This window comes from Dermochelys coriacea, chromosome 15 (assembly GCF_009764565.3).
Source record: "Dermochelys coriacea isolate rDerCor1 chromosome 15, rDerCor1.pri.v4, whole genome shotgun sequence".
NCBI lineage: Eukaryota > Metazoa > Chordata > Testudines > Dermochelyidae > Dermochelys > Dermochelys coriacea.
In genome coordinates, this window is record NC_050082.1 from 21,112,864 (window position 1) to 21,130,712 (window position 17,849).

General features: G+C 41.1%; 1 long non-coding RNA gene across 1 annotated transcript in view; it reads right to left on the reverse strand.

The window, feature by feature from the left end:
• The window catches only part of LOC122456804, a 30,019-nt gene extending 12,644 nt beyond the window's left edge, over positions 1 to 17,375 (reverse strand). Inside the window, exons 1-2 of the long non-coding RNA XR_006275883.1 lie at positions 17,336 to 17,375; positions 17,105 to 17,243 (exon numbers count right to left, since the gene is read on the reverse strand). This is a non-coding gene — a long non-coding RNA (uncharacterized LOC122456804). The remainder of the gene's footprint in view (positions 1 to 17,104; positions 17,244 to 17,335) is intronic.
• Between the last annotated feature and the right edge of the window lie 474 nt (positions 17,376 to 17,849).

Sequence of the window (17,849 nt, forward strand, 5' to 3'; positions counted from 1 at the left end):
TATTCCCACTCTGTTAGGGCTTTGATAAGACTCTTACAGCTGCCTTTTGCTCAGCCTCTCAGCCTTTGTTCCCACTGAAGTTATTATCTTTCTTGCAGGGGGTGGGAGGGGGGAGAAGGTGAAAGCTGTAAATGTAATACAATCAAGCAAAACAAACCAACAAAAAACAAGCAACCCCCAACCCACCCTCCAAAAATAAATAAAAAAGTTAAAAAAATCCATTAATGCACTGGTCAAAGGATGGACATATTCCATGGTGAGTAGGTAAATTTCAAGTGTTTACATATATTTTAAAGAGAACATGGGGACAGTTTAGAAAGAGAATAAGCTGGAAATAGATTTGAAATACGTTATGAATATCAGCTTTAACCTTTGACTGGCAGCAGACAGTCCAGTCATTTAGTTAGCCAGAATACACTCTATTATACTGAATGTATGTCACCGGTTTGGAAGGTTTTTACAGCTTTATCATGACTACTGAGAAGCACATTTGGAAAATGTGTTCATGAATAGACCTAAGGGCCCTATGTGTTTATACCTATGGCTATATATGAATTAAAGCACATTGCAGCCTTCGCTTCCCCTTTGAAAAGGGCACAAGAGGGTATTACTGTTGACTAAACAAAAAGCTTTGTCTGAAAGTCTGTATGCTCTGATGCTCATGGTACTAGGCAAAGAGGTTAATCCTAAATTCAAACATCCTTTCAAACACTGATTAGCTATCTTAATACAAAGGACCACACATTACAAAGAAGACCATTTTAACCTTTCTGCTTCAGTTCATGTTCTGTGTACCACAGGTCAAACTCTGCTCACTGTTACACCACTGCAAATCTGGAGTAACTCAAAGCTTAGATTGGTATAACTGTAAGCAGAACTTGGTCCTGTACACATGTCCATCCTGATAGGAATATGAAGTAAGCAACAGCTTGACACAAATAGGTTACCCTCCAAATTACTGGAAAGCAACCAGCTGTTGAGATGTGCGCCGTTATGAAAGTTAAATAAACCTGAAGCCTATAGGTTTTAGCTGCAATCTTACTGTAGTTGCTGTGGTGTCAGAAAGCACCGTAAGATCAAAGTAATGGTGCTTACAGCTCTACTGGCATTTTGAGGAGATTGGAAGATAAATAATTCATACCTTAAAAACAGTGTTGGGTTGAGGATATTATAGATTAATTCCATCTCACACTCCTCTCTCTCTTTATTTTTATTTTTATTTTTTTTTTTTTTTGCCAGTGGGAGACCTACTGCCCTTGTCCCTTTCTTCCGATTTCTGAATCTGCCACAGGCACTGTTAGAATTACAGCACTGATAAGAAAAATCTGGAGTGGGATTTGAATTAATGCTTTTAATTCCATCTCTAATTCTAATGCTAATTACATTTGCAGATCAAAGTCTGTTCATTAAAGTTTTTCTTTTGAATATATGTAAAGATTTTGTTTTATAAACATATTTAGAGAAATATTTTTTCCAGTAGGGATCAGATGTTCCTAAAATATATTTGGGGCAGCATGGCTTTGGCTCCCTGGTATTCTTCTTTTCAACCTTTTGAATGCATTGCATGCAGTATTGTTCTGTTAGTTACGTGCAGCCCATCTTGCTGACTTTTAGGTTTAGAGTTAACAAAAATCTTGGGCAAAGTGTAGTAGTAATAATCAATAATGACAGACTGTGCTCCTGAAAACATTTATAAACATGCTTAATTTTCAGTCGAGTATTGCCAACTCCAAATTTTCAGAACTCATGAGTCAGCCTCCAACAAATCAGACTGTCTTGAAAATTATGAGATTTTTTAAAAATAATAAATGTTGGGTTGTTTCTATTTGCCTCCTGGTTCCTGAATCTGTAGAGTTTGTATTTTCCAACTGTTCCACAAACAAGAGATCTAGAAACTTAAATTTTATTTTAAAATGAAAGCTGAAACTCTCATCATATGGATTCAGGGATATGGGCTTTAAGAAACACCCTAATATCATGAGATCCATAAAATGTGAGAGAGTTGGCAACACTGCTACACGTTTCACTGACTTCACGCATAAAACTAGGAATGTGCATAAATGTTTACAGGATTGAATCCTTATTTTGCAAATGGCAGATATAGAAATTCAGAGAGTGATTTTTAGCACCAGAGCTGTAGCAAAAGGGAACAAACCAATCTGGAAATGAAATAAAAGGAAGGAAGGAGAGAATAGTGTAATCAGAGTGTGAAAAGTGGGGATTAAACGGTGAAAGGGTTCCAGTTGCATGCAAAAGGCAGCAAAAGAAGTTCAGAGTGTGAAAAAGCCAATTAGTGGAGTATAAATTTTTTTTTTTTTAAAAAGCCAATTTCTGAAATAAAGAGGTGTTAACTTTAAGCGGCTAGGGAGAAGATGGGTTTAGAGAAGTGACAACCTGCAGTTAGGAAAGAGGGAGGTAGTAAAGAACCAATCAGGAAGGAAGAACATCATGAAGAATGAAGCCATATACATGTTATTTATATATAAAAGTATGGCATGAAAACCCCTTCCTCTTTCTAGACATTATGCTGGTACTCTCCTGGAGGTATGATGCAGATAGCAGAATTCTGGCTGCTTCCTTCTATCTGCAAGCTGTAGCAAAGGGCCTGCTGACTCAGGCAAATTACTTGCAGAATCTCCTTAGATGTCAGACAATGTGACTCTTCCTATTTCTCCCAGCAACAGGAAAACAGTCAACAAGAATCATTACCTTAGCTACGACAAAGCTATCCAGTGGTTTTCATTCCTTCAGATCTGACAGTCACAGAGTATAAAAGGTCCCTGCTTAGCATGGGGCAGCCTTTCTGTACCTTTCCCCAATCACCTAGGAGTATACAGGCTCAATCCTGTTACAATAGTCAAAATCCTCCTGTACAGATGAAAGTAATAGTGCTATAAACTCCCATTCACCCCTCAACAAAGTCTTGGGTTCCCCTTCACCAGAAATTGCTTCACTTGGGTTTTGTTTCTCCAATGCATGGATAAAATGAAATACTGGTACAATAATCTAGTCACCACTAGGGAATTGCAAAAGTCTTGCAACTCACCCACTCAGGCAAAGGTGATTCTGTTATCCAACCTGTGAAAAGAAGTAGTATCAGGCATTGCTGTCTCTGGTCCATCCTCTCTGGACATATCTGCCTGCAATAGGAAATTGAAGAGCCTGGGATTTTCCTCCCTGTTGATATGCAGCCAAACCTAGGTTCCTTGCAGACATTTGGGGAAGAACTAAGCAAAACAAAACATAGGGTCAAATTCTGCTGTCATACACACCAGTGTAACACCATCAACTTTGGCAGAGGTTTTTCCAGTTTGCCCAGTGTAACCAAGAAAATAATGTGGTCTTTGTCCTCTAATGTAAAATATACATAGACAATGGTGCAGCTCATGCATTCAAGAATCACATTCTCTGAAGCCAGCCTGGACAGGATCCCTGGTGTGATTCCTTCTCCAGCAAGTGTTACCCTCACTTAATACCTGAGGACATGCTCAGATTTTGGATACATGCGGGAGGGCCTCAGAAATCTTCCCAAAGAGCTTGAGTGTCAGGTCTTAAGAGTGGATATAAGAGCTGTCAAAGGAAGCCATTTGCAATCCACAACCTTGTTTTTTTGCTCCTACAAAACTCAGGAATTGTGTTATATATTCTTGAATGCCAGCTACTAGCACCTTATCAATTAACTAACTATTAACACCCATAGCTCACTCCTTTATCAGCAAATATATCCTATGATTGGAGCTGATCAGAAATTTTCCAGCTACACTTAGTTTCTTCAGAAAATGCTTATTCAGCCTAATGAAGTGTTCTGTCAAATCTAGTGCAAATTCATTGAAACTTTTGTAGATCTCTGCCTTCTCCCCAGGGCCAGTGGATGGGTAGCACCGCTCCTGCTGTCAGAGTTGGGTGTTCGAAGAAGCAAATGCTCATCAGTTTCACTGATGGGAAGCTGAACAATTCCTTTTTGGCTTTCTCTTAAATCCCTTTTGGTGAAAATTTGGGGGATTTTGATGTTTTGTCCCTCTTTGGGATGAAACTTTTTCTCAAAATCTTGAACATTTTCATAAAAAGGGATCCTCCTATTTTCAGCCAGCTCTGGCCATGGATCACATTTCCTTCTTGATTTGCCACAGGACTTTAGTGGAAAACATTAAACCAGGGTGAAATCCTCTTCCCTTCTGTTTTTTTCCATGCTGTAGGACAATAACTCAGACAGACTCAATGTGCCACAACAAACAAGGGTTACTTTATTGCCCAAACAGTAGTTTTATGTAAAATTGGAAAGATGTAATCCTTTACGGAAGGAAAATAAATCAAAAATATAAAATGTAACAAGCTAAGTCCTCAGCCAGCGTAAATCAACACACTTTCACTAAAGTCAGTGGAACTATGAAATTTACATCAGCTGAGAATCTGGCCCATTAGCTGTGCCTGACAGCTTACTGTGGGGAACATACATAGTTTTATCCGATTAAATATTCAGGATGGGACAGTGGGTGACAGGGGGAAAGAGTCAAGACACAAAACCAATCATCTATGCTCCAGCCCTTTTCTCAAGTGATATGTTAACATTTTTGGAGCACTTTTCCTGCCTATTATTGTTATTTTATTTGTATTACCATAAGCACCTAGAGAGACTGTAAAGCTTGGTCTACACAGTTTTTGTTCTGATTTATCTAGGTTGGATAGGAGTGTGATTTTTGTACTGCTAGGTTTATACCAGTACAATCCCCTAGTGTGAACACAGTTATACTGATATAAGGCTGCCTTATAATTGTATAGCTTATTTTAACATATTGGAATAAGCTACACTGATATAAGCATCTTTATATTGATATGACTGCATCCACTACTGGTTTCAAACTGATATAGTTAAAGCAGTACAAAAACTATGAGTATACAAGTCTTTACATGAAACCTATCTCTAACATTAATCTGATAGAGACTATAGGAAAATCAGAAGAGGCTGGGGACCAACTAGTGCTAAAATGTGCCTTCCATAACAGAATTTACGCAACACTTAAGTCCCACTTAAATCTTCAGAACAGGCCTTTAGCAATGCACCAATCCATTGCATTAATCCTTGATGTGTGTCCTGCTACTGTGTTCTCCATAATGATGGACTTTGAGGCATAAAGTGCCTATCCCAATCAGCTTGTAAAACAGCAGCAATGCCAGACATTTACACTTGTATCTATTTCATCATTTGAAGTGCTATGCCCATTTTGTTAATATATTTCCACTATGACTCACATCCACGTAACTTAGCAGCTATTCTTTTTAAGAATGGAACAAGACAACCAGTAATTCCAAGTCAAAACTCTGTCAAAAGGCATATAGCAAGGTTGTCTTGGCTGGTTTTCAAAGATGTTAGAAATGGTGATAAGCTGTAATAATAGCTGATATTGCAAAATAAACACAAAGGAAAAATGAACTGGGAAAATCTGTAGAAAAACACAGTCTCTCTTAAGTTTGATGCTGCCTCACAGCTCTGTACTAGCTGTGTGCCATCCATGTTCATTAGATTGGCAAAGTCCCTCCTGTATGGGCTCTCAACCTGTTCTGTACTATAAACCCCCTTGGGCCTCTCTCCCCTGTAGCTGGGACCCCTTTCCTCCCATTTAATAATATGGAAAAGGCCAGGTGGTTATAACCCACCGACATCTGTTTGCCACCCCATCTCTAAAGGTCATGAACTCCACATTGAGAACTCCTGTTCTAGTGGACTTTAAGGAGCCTCTGGCTCCTCTTCATTTTCCAGTTACAGAAAACTCTACTTGGGGAATATTTTGTTTACATTTGAGGGGGCAGGGTAATTGTTTTGATGGGCATCATTCTGGTTAGAGTAGAAAAAACTTTATCAAAGAGGAAGGTTTACATCATTTCCTAAGGGTGGGCAGACTGTAAGTAAGAATCTTGTACTAGCCAAGGGATGGACTAGAAGACCGATGAGACCTTTTCAGTTTCTAATTTCAGTGGATTCCTAACCCATAAAGAGGTACCACTATCAGCATATTTCAACCCAATTATACAATTTCCTTGCAATGCTGACACAAAAATGTTGTGTGCTATTGTTATGGCTACAACTATCTCAGTCTTGGGCAATAATCTATGTAAAATGTATAAAAAACAGTCCAGCGGGAATCAAGCAATGCTCTAGCCAATGCTGCACATTCAGGTGTATCTGCACAGAAAAATAGCTACCCATAGAATAGAATATCAAGCTTAGAAGGGACCTCAGGAGGTCATCTAGTTCAACCCCCTGCTCAAAGCATGACCAATCCCCAAGTAAATCATCCCAGCCAGGGCTTTGTCAAGCCTAACCCATATTAGAACAGCCTCCAACAACAGTGTAACTGCACTAGGGCTGAGTTCAGGCACATTAAAAACACTATTAAAGTTGCAAAGTCATGTAATCAAAAGTTAAGAAATCCCAGAATTAAGGTTGCTTGTGTAGTTTAACGCCCTGTTAGCTTCCAAACCTAGTCTTTGTATCTAGCCAGTCTGAGTCTCCACCTTCTTGCCAACCTCCAGTCTGACTCGCCACCTCCCAGTCCCAGTCTTTGCCCCCTGGATTCGTTGTCCCAGTTTACTGCCCATGGTCTATCCCTCAATGTCCTAGGTCTGGCTCTTGTCTCCTCTCTATTTGAGTCAGTTTCCTTCCTCCTTCATGACAGAGGTATATAAAATCATTAGTGGTGTGAAGAAAGTGAATAAGGAAAAGTTATTTACATGTTCCCATAATATAAGAACTAGGGGCCACCAAATGAAATTAATGGGCAGCAGATTTAAAACAAATAAAAGGAAGTTCCTTCTTCACACAGCACACAGTCAACCGGTGGAACTCCTTGCCTGACGAGGTTATGAAGGCTAGGACTATAACAGGATTTAAAAGAGAACTAGATAAATTCGTGGTGGTTAAGTCCATTAATGGCTATTAGCCAGGATGGGTAAGGAATGGTGTCCCTAGCCTCTGTTTGTCAGAGGGTAGAGATGGATGGCAGGAGAGAGATCACTAGATCATTACCTGTTAGGTTCACTCCTTCTGGGGCACCTGGCACCGGCCACTGTTGGTAGACAGGATACTGGGCTGGATGGACCTTTGGTCTGACTCAGTATGGCCATTCTTATGTTCTTATGCCTGTGTGCCAACAGGGAGGTCATTGAGAGCACAGAAGAGACAGACTCCCTTCTCTCAGTTCCAGTGTCCAGTCCCACCCTGGCCTGGAGCATCCATGAGTGGTCATGACAGGAAATGATGACTTTGCCCCTGTAACCTTGGACTGCAGCATGCTCATTTGCTCTGTGGGGATGGTGCATGTGCAATCTTGTCAGCACTAACCGCTGTGAGAAACTTCACTGTGGTCAGTGAGGGCAGAATCTTTGGAGTTTTTGGCTATTAAACTCTAGTATGTGTACTGAGCTAGCATGTGTGAACTGCTATTTTTCAATGTCTTATAGCTTAGCCAAATTTTGGGAGGATATTCGTACGGACGGCAGAAGGCAAATCCCTAACCCAACGGACATCCCCTGCCAAATTTGAAGTCCCCACTACAAAGCATGAAGTAGCTAGTGGTTTTCAAAGGAAAGGTCACCAGATTTTTTTCAATATTAAAAATCAACATATTTTTTCCTAGGTTTGTTCTTGGAAACAGCTGTACTGTTCTATTCTCAGAAACACATGTGCAGCTTCTATTGGCATCAGTAGGTGCTATTCATCACATATCTGAGGGCAGAATTTTTCCTTTTACCACTAAAGGCACAGGTTCAAATTCTACTTTCAGTTACACTAGTGTAAATCCAGAATAACTTCATAATATGGCCCTAACATCTTTTATTTTTAATTCCTCCAGATCACCACATTATGACATTTTGATTAAAAAATTAGAAAGATATCAAATAAACCTGGCACACATTAAATTGATTAAAGCTGACTAATGGATAGGTCTCAAAATGTAATTGTAAATGGGGAATCATCATCGAATGAGTGCGTTTCGAGTGGGGTCGGCAGGGATCAGTTCTAAAGCCCACAATTCAAGAAGGATGTTGATAAATTGGAGAGGGTTTAAAGAACAGCCACGAGTATAATTAAAAGATTAAAAAACATCCCTTCCAGTGAAGGACTCAGAGCACAGTCTATTGAGCTTAACAAAGAGAAGGTTAAGGAGTGTGACTTGATTACAGTCTATAACTACCTACATAGAGAACAAATATTTAACAATAGGCCCATCAATCTAGCAGCCAAAGGCATAACATGATCCAATGGCTGGAAGCTGAAAGCTAAACAAATTCAGATTGTAAAGAAGGTGTAAATTTTTAACAATGAAAGTACTTAACCATTGGAACAACTTATAAAAATGGTGGTGGATTCTCCTTCACTGGTAATTATTAAATCAAGACTGGATGTTTTTTCTAAAAGATTGGCTCTGGGAATTATTTTGGGGAAGTTCTTTGTCTTGTGCTTTACGGGTGGTCAGACTAAATCATCACAATGTCCCTTCTGGCCTCGGAATCTCTGAATCAATGGACTCTCAGTAGTCAACGCCAGCTATCATGGATTTTAGTGGAGAAAAGGAAAAATCTTCGTCTACTGAAATGCTCATCCTTTCTGTGTCGCCTTCAGTAATTTCCTCTGTAACCCAGAAACTATGAAAGTTGTAACTGAGACTGAAAATTAATCTGAGGTCATCCTTTAATTAAGTCATTTGACACAAAACAAAATTCATTTCTGATGGTGTGACTGGGTTTACAGACCCCACACTAAGACTAATGGAGTTGTGGAGCAGTATTGGGCCAAGAAGGCCCCACTCCTCAGCAGCTGTAGAGCTTGCTCCAGATGGAGGGCCTGCTTAAAAGGAGATAGGCAAGAGGAAAGAGTGAAGGAGAGTCTGGCTCCAGGCAGCCAGACAGGCTGTAGCCTCTGAGAAAGAGGGATCCAAAGGGGAAGGGTCTGGACTGGGGTTAAGACCCATCAGGGATGCCCAAGACCTAAACTCTTTTCTCCCCTGCCACTTCTCCCTAATAAGGGGGAACAACTCAAACACTGGAAAGTGAACTGGGAAGGCCCAACTGACTGTTTGAATTATTGAGACTGTGGCACCAATCCTCTGCTGAGAAGGAAACCCAGCACCACATCCACACCCCAAACTGAAGAGAGAACAGGGTGAGGTAGGAAGTGGCCCAGGGGGCTGATCTGTTGTACCAGCTAGAGGGGACTAGGCTGGGACCTGGTGGAGAGGGTGGGTATAAGTTCTCATACCCCTCCTCTGCCTAACTAGGGGAACCTGGAAGCACCAGGGGACAGTGGACTGTAACTCAGCTGCCAGGCCTTCTGATTACCTCACAAGGCTGCATCACAAGACTCAGAGACTATTGAGCCACAGCCTGCCAGCCCCAAGTGAACCCCACTTCAGATGGAAACAGATGTAGCGTGGTGGCCATCTTAGAAATTTGCTTGTGGAGCTGGGTGATGAAGGGGAAGGAACAAAATACCAGAGAGGAATGAAAGGGAGATAATGTGTTTTCATCCTTAGCAGGTCCTGCTACAGTTATTCTATATTTCCCTCCATTCTTCTCATCAGCAGACTGTTCCTCTCTGATAAGTTAGGTCAGGGATTGTCAACCTTTGGCACGCAGCCTGCCAGGGAACACTGCTGGCGGGCAAGGCCAGTTTGTTTACCTGCAGCATCCACAGGTTTGGCCGATTGCAGCTCCCAGTGGCCGCAGTTCACTGTCCCAGGCCAGTGGGAGCTGCGGGAAGGGCGGCTAGCACCTCCCTCGGCTCGTGCCACTTCCCGCAGCCCCCATTGGCCTGGGATGGCGAACCGCGGCCAGTGGGAGCTGCGATCGGCCAAACCTGTGGACGCTGCAGGAAAACAAACTGGCCTGGCCTGACAGCAGCTTTCCCTGGTGGGCCATGTGCCAAAGGTTGCCAATCGCTGAGTTAGGTCATTGCCTCTGGCCCATCTCACTCTGCCCAGTATTTCTCCAAGTCAGCTTATATAGCTGGGGCCTGAGCTATATTCCAGCAGCTACTTTCTGAGACCAGCTGAACAGAAAGCTTCTGTATTAGGAAAACGCTGAATTGGGCATTGCCCTATCTATTGCAGAGACATATCAAGTCTCTATTTATTAAATATTAAACAAAAGTAATTGCTTTAATCAAAAGGAGTTTAAGAAGGACAAATTCTAACTGTCTCACACAGAATACCAAGCTTTCACATTCCACTCTTCTTAATTAGAAGTGACAGTTATCTTACAACAGAAGCACACGGTCTCTTTGATTCCCAGCAATTCTGTCCCTTTCTGCTGCCCATCACACAGAATTGCCAGTTCCTTGTGCATTCTTCCACCACAGTCCTGCTCCTTGACCTTTTCATGCTTATTATTTCTGCTGATTGTTTCCTCACCAAAGACCAGTTTGGAATCCATCAGAACGCCTCCAGAACTATTCTTGGCAACTTCCCACATAGTCAGCATTAACCGGTGATAATCCACATTGGGACTGAACTCCCAGTAATCATGTCATCACCCAAAATGCGATGGAACATTCAAAAGGCAACTTAGACAGGATTCACTTCGATAATTGAGGCTGCCATTGATGTGATTCCACCAAAGCCCAAAAACTTCAATCATTTCACCCGGCTCAGCCAAATAGCTGCAAAAAAAAAAAAACAAAAAAAAAAAACAAACAACAACAACTCATCTCTTGTGGCTATCGAAAAAGATATATCCCATGCTGAAAACTAGAAACAGAAAGACTATTAAAGGAGCACCACACATCTGGTGACCTGATCACTGCAACATCCCTAATAGAGTCACTGAATTTAGTGCACCATCAAAGATGGATTAAGATGGGTGAAGCTCTGGACTTCAGTCACTCCAATTGCAAAGCCTGACCATTGTTATATCAGCTGGAGGTTGCAAAAACAACAAACCGAAATATTGAAATCCTGAGGAATCAGCTGATGCAATCACAAGAACATTTCTTATGAACTCAAAAGCACCAGGGCACAAGTCATCTAAGTGCAAAGTGTGCAGAGAGCTCCAACAAACAGCTAGCTCACTACCCACCACCCCACCATCACTGTCCTTCATAGTTGAGGAGGTAAATAAGACCCTCTCATTCATGAAAGCTGGAAAAGCTGCAGAACCTGATGATGTCTTTCCAGAATTTCTTAAAAACATCAGAGCCAATGGATGGAAATGGCTGGCAACACTGTCCTCCAATAGCCATTCCTCAGGGCTTATCCCAAGGATCTGGTGCAAGGCTCTGGTCTTTGCCATTGTCAAGTTTGGAAAGCCAAACAATAATCCTTCCTTCCTCATACCAGATAATGTATCACTCCTTTGCATGCTGTATAAGTTCATGAAGAGAATATTATTGGCAAGGATAACACTGCTTGTAGAAGCAATGTTACTGAATGAACAATCAGGTTTCTGACCAGGCCACAGCTGCGCTGACCATGTATTAGCTTTAACATACATTAAGGTGGGATTCCAGGAAAAAGTTAAGATTGGAACAATTTTCTTAGGACTTGTCTATACAATTAGTTTTCCAGCAAGGTAGGGTGTGAATCTACCCAGCACTAGGCTGCTGCGAACTAACTGTCCATGAAGATCTGCTGATGCACATTAACAGTTCATTAATGCCAGTGAAAATGAGGTAGGATCAGAGGCTAAAATAGGGAAAGAACAAGTTAAAAATTACTTAGACAAGTTAGATGTCTTTAAGTCATCAGGGCCTGATGAAACATCCTAGAATACTCAAGTAGCTGACTGAGGAGATATCTGAGCCATTAGCAATTATCTTTGAAAAGTCATGGAAGACAGGAGAGATTCCAGAAGACTGGAAAAGGGCAAACATAGTGCCCATCTATAAAAAGGGAAATAAGAACAACCTGGGCAATAACAGACCAGTCAGCTTAACTTCTGTACCTGGAAAGATAATGGAGCAAATTAAGCAATCAATTTGCAAACATCTAGAAGATAATAATCTGATAAGTAACAGTCAGCATAGATTTGTCAAGAAAAAATTGTGTCAAACCAACCCGATAGCTTTCTTTGACAGGGTAACAGCGTTGTGGATAGTAGACGTGGGATATCTTGATTTTAGTAAAGTTTTTGATACTGTCTCGCATCACCTTCTCATAGACAAACTAGGGAAATGCAACCTAAATGGAGCTACTATAAGGTGGGTGCATAACTGGTTGGAAAACCATTCCCAGAGAGTAGTTATCAGTGGTTCACAGTCATGCTGGAAGGGCATAATGATTGGGGTCCCACAGGGATCAGTTCTGGTTCCGGTTCTATTCAATATTTTCATCTATGATTTAGATAATGGTATAGAGAGTACACTTATAAAGTTTGCGGATAATACCAAGCTGAGAGGGATTGCAACTGCTTTGGAGGATAGGATTAAAATTCAAAATGATCTCGACAAACTGGAAAAATGGTCTGAAGTAAATAGGATGAAATTCAATAAGGACAAATGCAAAGTACTCCACTTAGGAAGGAACAATCAGTTGCACAAATACAAAATGGGAAATGACTGCTAGGAAGGAGTCCTGTGGGAAGGGATCTGGGGGTCATAGTGGACCACAAGCTAAATATGAGTCAACCGTGTAACACTGTTGCAAAAAAACATGAACATCATTCTAGGATGTATTAGCAGGAGTGTTGTAACCAAGACACAAGAACTAATTCTTCCGCTCTACTCCACGCTGATTAGGCCTCAACTGGAGTATTGTGTCCAGTTCTGAGTGCCACATTTCAGGAAGGATGTAGACAAATTGGAGAAAGTCCAGAGAAGAGCAACAAAAATGATTAAAGGTCTAGAAAACATGACCTATGAAGGAAGATTGAAAAAAAAAGGGGGGGGGTTGTTTAGTCTGGAAAAAAGAAAAGATTGAGAGGGGACATGTAACAGTTTTCAAGTACACAAGAGGTTGCTACAAAGAGGAAGGAGAAAAATTGTTCTTAACTGCTGAGGATAGGACAAGAACCAATGGGCTTAAATTGCAGGAAGGGAGGTTTAGGTTGGACATTAGGAAAAACTTCCTAGCTGTTAAGCATTGGAATAAATTGCCTAGGGAGGTTGTGGAATCTCCATTGTCAGAGATTTTTAAGAGCAGGTTAGACAAAGACCTGTCAGGGATGGTCTAGATAACACTTAGTCCTCCCATGAGTGCAGGGGACTTGGCTAGATGACTCTCAAGGTCCCTTCCAATCCTATGATTCTGTGATTCCACCCAAAAATGCTTGTTGTGACATTAGATTGAAGCCTCACGTATCACCAGCACCTGAAAAATATCCATTACAAAATAAAGATACATGAAAATCTCATTCAGAAACTGGCAAGAATGACCTGGGAAGCTGATGCAAAATCTCTAAAGACTTCTTCACTGGATATTGGTCTCTACCACAAATACTACTCCCCTATCTGGACACATAGCTCCCACACATCACCTGCCCATTCTTAGTTTAACACGGTCATGTGTATCATTATGGACATGGTGAAATCAATGCGACAACCATGGCTTCTCACACGAGTGTACATCTAGCCATCCCAAATTCATCACAACATGAGATTCCTTTGGCAGTTCCATCAAAAGGGGGGGGGCGGAATCTTCTAATGCATAATAACCTAAATAGCATACCAAGATTCCAACTCAAATCCTGAAAATCTTTTTGGCTTGCAGCAATAGAGCTTGAAGCACTGGGTTCTCCCCCGAAGATCAGTGGTAAGCAAGGTGGGAAGGACACCAACATCCCAAACAAACAGTTCATCAAGGACCCAGTCAAACAAATCCAGTGCCTTTTAACTTACATGGAAAATATGGTCTATTATGAACCACATCTGCTTTTTACACAGCAGATGTGCCTACATCCTTCATAAATGGAAAATGAGACACAATCCTATTTGTTACTGCAGAAACAAACTTCAAACTATGGAGCACTTCATCAACCGATGTCCCATGTGGTAGCTTGTCCATCCTCTCCTCGTCACCTGAAGTAATCAACTGGATTGCGAACCTAGGCTTGGACATCCAATATTGATGTTTTTAAGCCATACTTAAGAAAAAGAATTTCTGAACCGAATAATAAAGGAAATGCAAAATGCTGCCTTGAAATAGGCGCTGTGCACAGACGGATACATTTTAAAGATCACAACAATAAGAAGGTTAGGTCTAATACGCAACTAACACCACAGAACTGTCAGGACTAAGGGAGTGCTGGGATGTGAGATAGGTTAGGTTACAAGGAAATTGTTCTGATTACACTATCAACCAGGGAAGTGAAATGTCTAAAAAAAAAATAACCCCACACTTGCACAATTCTCGGATAATTAAAATGGCTTGGTGTGTTTCAGTTTTGCATTGTGTGGCTAGATCATGCGATTTGAGTCACATGGTATATGTTAGAGTTCCCTGATTGGCTAAGCTGATTTTTAATTACGGATTGTTATTTGTCTTGCGGAATTGCTGAGAGGCTCCGGATAGGTTCTAATCACACTTAGAGCTGAAGAACTTATCACAGCTAAGGTGCTTTATGTTTCAATTTCATAGCCTGTGCCCTATGGGAGCCCCTATTTAATTTACAGACTGTCAACATGTTTGCAAGCTCAGTGTTTGAAAAAGCTTCTTTTGCTTCTGAATTCCACAGAGTGATACTGGAGAGGAAAGATGGTAGTTGGATAGATCCTAAAACCATTGACTTCAATGATAGTTGGATAAAGCCATAAAACAGAAACAGACTGGCGTTTCTATCTACAGAGTGAAGTATTGTGAAGTCTAGGTTGTTAGCAGTGAGCTACTCCCTAACTGGAGATGACAAGACATTTTTAGAAATATTTGTGTGAAAGAAAGAGCATTTTTTGAACTGCATTTAGAGTGATAACTGTGAAGGAAAAGAGGAAATTCAATTGTGAGTCAAATGCTCTGAGACTTGATATTTCAGCCTGTGAAGGAACCTCTTTCCAAATCAATACACGTTGTGGAGGAATTCATACTTAGGCTTCTGGAACTGAATGTGGATGCAGGCCTCCTGGGGATTGGAAAGAGTGTTATATGCATGGAAAATGATGGTATTCACAGATTCAAAAATATGTATTGCTAACTGCTGATTTTAGGGAACAAGGACAGTTGTTTAAAAGACTGAAGTGGCAAGGAAGGAACTAATCTGCAAAGGGGTTGAGAGAATGGGTCAAATTCTGCTCTCAGAATGAAAATTACCCCTGTGCAAAGAGCCTGAAAAAGGCCCATGCTTTACCCAAATTCTGAAAATAGGGCTTAAATAGGATGTTAGTGGTGCCTAGAACTAGGGAGGTGCCTCAGTAGGGCTTGGGAGGAAAGTCTGAAGCAAATGGAATTGAATAGGAGTAAATGAAAGTAAAATTTGTCCTAGTGTGTTTTGTTGGCTTGAATTTTCATGCATCCCATATCTTTCAACAGCCCAAAGGCTCAAATGTGAAATAAAGATCCAAAAGACACAGGATAAAGAGGGCTGCTTGAAACTAAGCTATGGAAGAGTGTTTTTATTTAATCATTTAGATAATTTTGTAACTAAATTTAGTCTCCTCATTCAATATGATTTTAAATAAATAAAAGTAAAATGATAAATGATAAAAAAATGTTCATAAACTGTGAAGTTGGGATGCAAATCCAAACACCACCAAACTTTGGAGGGTTTCATTCAGTCTATTATATTGGTGGGAACTAGCACTGAAGTTTTGGATCTGGACCTGAATTTCCCAAGACCCCTGGGTTTTGATTCAGGCCCTGTCTTAAAATAGTAACAGTGAGAGAACCCTCTGTTTGCCCAGAGCAGAATGAAATGTGATTAAAATGAAAGCTGTACCTTGTACACAATGAGACACATTTCAGCATACACTGGCTCAAAGGGAAGTTTCCAGCCACCTAACATGCCTGCGTAACTCCCATTAGGATTATACATTGGCAAGTGAGGAGAGTGGACTCTAATTAACGTAAAAAGAAAAGGAGTACATGTGGCACGTTAGAGACTAACATTTATTTGAGCATAAGCTTTCGTGAGCTACAGCGCAGTTCATCGGATGCATTCAGATGAAGTGAGCTGTAGCTCACGAAAGCTTATGCTCAAATAAATTTGTTAGTCTCTAAGGTGCCACAAATACTCCTTTTCTTTTTGCGAATACAGACTAACACGGCTTCTACTCTGAAACCTCTAATTAATGTGTTTAAAATGGAAAGTGCTTCTTCCAACGTACTGCTTCCCAACTGAGTTGAGAGTGATTTACCAACATAAAACCCTGCTGTCACTCAGCTTCCAAATAAGCTAAGAGAAGACTGGGCAAAGGGAGGTTCAGATGGTAAAGTGAATGAGCATTGGTGAATTTGAAGTGCTTATACTGCAGTCTGCTGGCTAGAATTATTTTGCTGGCTAGAATTTATTTGGTTTCTAGAAGCCTTCATACAAGGCTACCATCCAAATTAATTCATTAAGGCTAATCAAATAGAAAGTTACAACACAGCAATGGGAATCTTGTCTTTACCAAATGACAGGTTTCAGAGTAGCAGCCGTGTTTCCACCAAATGCATTCGGTGAAGTGAGCTGTAGCTCACGAAAGCTTATGTTCTAATAAATTTGTTAGTCTCTAAGGTGCCACAAGTACTCCTTTTCTTTTTGTCTTTACCAGCACACTGACTGCAGCTGTATAATTAAGGAAACAGTCACCAGGGACACCTTGAGAGATGTTCCCTTCTTCAGGGGAGCCACTGGTAACTCGGGTAGGTTAAAACCACTGGTAATACAAAGGTTAATTCTCTCTCCATTATCTTACTTTAGATGTGTATCTCGTGGAGGGCCTTTGCTGTGGGCAAATAGTCTGATCTGTAGCCATTCCACCTCAGGCTGTGATTTCACAAGCTGAACAGACCTGGGCTGGCTCTGTGCTCCGTTGGCAGATTTCTAGGAAGAACCACCAGTGCTACAAGGAACTTGGTGATGCAGCAAGTTCAACTCAATCCTGACTAATTATGATCATTAAAGGATTCCAAGGCACTTTAAAAAACAAAAACAAAGGCTCTGATCACATTCCAAAATAGATAATTACATTGTACCTACTTACAATTCCCCTGCAGCTTTAATTAGATATAGCACTTTCCTTCGGTCTGTCCTCCACTGCGGTGCAATGTGGCTGTGCAGAGTTAAACAGCTGCTATTCTCAATCCAAGATGCGGATGCAATTCAGTGGTAAGCAAAGTGACCTAGGATATGTAAATAAGAGGGACTATATAAAGGAATTTGTATTTGACTGGCTCCTGTATTTATTGAATATCATTGTATAAATCAAGCATACTTCCAAATAACTAAGAATAGGCCAGATACTCCCTTCCCGATGAATGAAGAAGGGGGGGGATACAGGTTTTCATGAACAGCTGCTGGGCTTTCATTCTCACTCCCCCTCCCCTCCACCAACCTGGCAGGACTGTGGGCTGAGCAGAAAGTGGAACCAGAGAAGGCTACATACGCCAGACATCCATAGGAAAGCCTGGTTCTAAATTCATGGTTCCCAACCACAAGGAGAGGTTATAGAGGAGATGCCAGCAAAGTCAGGACAGTCAGCTTTCAGCCATCCTGCCTTCATTTCCTAGCCAGTACCTGTGTTCTGTTGGTGACATTCACCCACCTGCACAGGGACAGAACGAGGTCAACACATCACTTAAATCTCACAATCCAGGAGTTGTGCTAGCTTGCTGCAGAAGGGTGAATTTCACCTGTGGGCTCTCTGTTGGCGGGAGACAGCGGGATGGCAGGGGAAGTTAACTGACGTGGCAATTTCCTGCAATATCATCACTGAAAAACCATATTGA